The sequence below is a fragment of the Tinamus guttatus genome, unplaced genomic scaffold (assembly GCF_059628265.1).
Source record: "Tinamus guttatus ecotype Peru unplaced genomic scaffold, ASM5962826v1 Tinamus_guttatus_pri_ptg000513l, whole genome shotgun sequence".
In the NCBI taxonomy this organism is placed as follows: domain Eukaryota; kingdom Metazoa; phylum Chordata; class Aves; order Tinamiformes; family Tinamidae; genus Tinamus; species Tinamus guttatus.
In genome coordinates, this window is record NW_028289047.1 from 191,748 (window position 1) to 194,828 (window position 3,081).

Consider the following 3,081-nt stretch of genomic DNA (forward strand, 5'->3'; position numbering starts at 1 on the left):
TTTCCCCATCCTCCATATTTCTGTCTATGGAAACTCCTTTTACAAAGATCTTCAGGGATGAAGTGGTCCCAAGGGGGAACAGGAAACGCCAGTGAAATGGAACAGAAAGGAGCCAAGTGACAAAAGCACATGCCTTGAAGCACATGCATCGCTCTGCTCAGCTGTGGGGAAGCTCCCAGCCTCCACCTTCCCCCTCAGCTCAGTTATTGACCTTAGCCGAAAGACAGGAAGAACAAAACTGCTTAAGCAAATGAGTGAAGCGGCCTGAGAAAAAGTGACACTACCGCATTAGTTTCAGCTAACTGAGAAATGAAACTGGATACAACATGATGTCCACCAGCTTTTAGGCACCACTATGAAGACATTAAAAAAAAAAAAAACACCACCACCAAGAAACACATTTACTACTGGGTTTTTATATTAGAAAATTACTATGGACCTATCTGGTTCCCGCACAGAAAAAAATAGATTTGCATAGATAGATAGATAGATAGATATAAAATAAACCTTTCCTAAAACAGTTACACTGACAAAACCCCTTCATAAATTCCACAAGGTCGAGAGTATCTTTTGAATATGTTTGAATATGATTGACATGCTACCACAATTTAAATATGTACCTTATAGGTCTTCTGTTGTCTCTGTTGCCATCAAAATCCAAGTTGTCATTGAATACATAAAAAGAGACTTTTCTGGGCAACTGACAGGCCTTAAAAGAAGAACCCCTCATCATACTTAGAAGGCAAGAGGATTCAAAGACCAGCACATCTTAATATGAATTCTGAGTCACTGCAATCCTGTCAGCAGACCCAAGTTTAACAAAGGCCCAGAGGATGTAAAACTCAAATCAAGAACAGTAACTCATTTCATGTCAAAGCCTAGTGAAAAAGATTTCCTTTGACAGATCCCATTTCATGCTTCCAATGAATTTACTGACTTCCTGCACAACTGTAAGAACAAGCCTGACTTTTGCCATACACCCACGAGTTGGCTGGATATCAAATAGCCATAAAATCCCATTAACTCCCATTGGCACATGGGTTTGGCTAAGGCTCTTCCTTCCTTTGTGTCAACAGGAAGAAGCTAGTAGGAGGGGTGCAGAGTAGCAAAACAAAACATAAAACAATAATCCACAAACCTCAACTACAAGTTGTTTGACTTGCACCTCTCTTATACTTATCATCTATAGTCACACCCATAGGCCAATGGAAAACATGGACAGTTGATGGAGGTCAAAAAAAGAAACCATACACTCATGAGAAGCAGCTGTCTGCTAACCAGTCTGAAAGGAAAATCTGCACGACTTGTGAACAATCACACAGAATCAGCAGCTGACTCTTGATCTCATGAGAATTTACAAAATAAAGGATTAAAAAAGTTGGAGAATGTTGGGAATTTTAGTTTTCGTTTGTTTGTTTGTTTTTTACAACACCACTGCTTACAAGAATAAGCTAGATAAAACTACTGATTTTGACCTTAGCTAAGCGCTGAGAAAAACATTGCAAGCGTTTGTATCCACTGAAGAGGTTACAATTTCAGATGCTTTTTTTAATGTTCTTTTTTTAATATTCAGAACTTAAAAAGCCCTAATCTAAAACTGCTCTTGAAAATGAAACACTTGAAGTAACCATGCAAGAGTTTAGAGTTAGCTGCTGACAAAGCCCTAGGATTTGACATAGGTTGGTTGCTTGCAATCCAAGCTGCATTTGAAGGAAGTACTTGGACATGTATCTACCTGTAGGTATTTTAGACTTTTAAGAGCTGTAATATAGCGAACAGCAACTTTCTGCACAGAGCAGGTAGCTAGAGTCTTCACACAAACACAACAGTGGCCAAAGCACTGTTTGAAAGTGCTGCATTAAGACTCCTGCCTCCTTATCAGTGAGGGTTCAAATCCTCAGGACTAGACACATATGCAGGAAAAGTGGAATGTGGGGATTTTAAGAGTTATTATTTGTCCTTGGTTAACCAGTAGCGGGCAGTGGACGTTTTTGTAGTGTCGCGATTTTAAAATGCTCAAGATCCACAGAACAAACAACAGTGGGTGTGGGATTTGTTTGTTCTTTCTTTTTTAAACATACCCCAAATTAGCAATCTTAGTTACAGCATAGTTCCAAAACAGGAGTAGGACTGACAGAAAGCTTCAAAACCAACATGAAATCAGCCCTTAAGATGAGAACTTCCCCCAACATCATCTGCCAAGCTTGTATGTATGTAGTCACGGTGAAGTTTTGTCATGGACTTTTGTTTAAATGCTGAGAAAGCATCTTTACTTAAACTTGTATCATCACCCAGATTCATTTCCTGTCCTATGGCAATCAGTTTATTTACCTCAGACATTCTCAGAAACGAATGCTGGATTGAGTTTGATACTATGGCCACTCTGTAATTTACCATTCCAGTCCAAGTGTTTTTTACTATTTGCACAAGTCTAAAGACTACTTAAGATCAAATCACTCACTTCATAAAGATTATCTAGAATTCCACATGAAATCTTAGTTTCCTTTAGTATCAACATCTGGAATTAGTCACAGCTCTTGTGGAGCAAGACTAACTTGGCAATCCCTGGAACTCCGACTACCCTAAAGTTAGATAATTGGAAAATAATGAGGGGTTAAGTTTAAAAGAGGCCTTTAAAAAGGAATAAAACTACTTTCAAAATAATCTATCCAAGCACATGGTTAGAAGCATAAACCATTTCAGCTTGCTTACACAGACACACACACACGAGACAAAAAAGGAAAAACTACATGTTTTAGGGGGAAGATAAGTACTTCCACAATATTTATATAGACCAATTAGTTATTATAGACAGGGAAGCATCGAGGTTTTTGTATACTGAAGGTTTTGTTTGTTTGTTTTTAAGTTTAGTTTATTTAAGCACATATAAGTAATTTCAGGGGGAAAAAGAAATCCAAAGCAGATTGTCCAGGTATGAAGAACCCAAAAGGCACATCGATTTATTGCAATTAAGAATTAAAAGTTAATTCTTTCAAAACTGCCATACACACTTAGATCCCAAATCTCTCCTGTTACAGTCATTGCACAACAGGCAGGAAAAAGAATATATATTCCAAACAC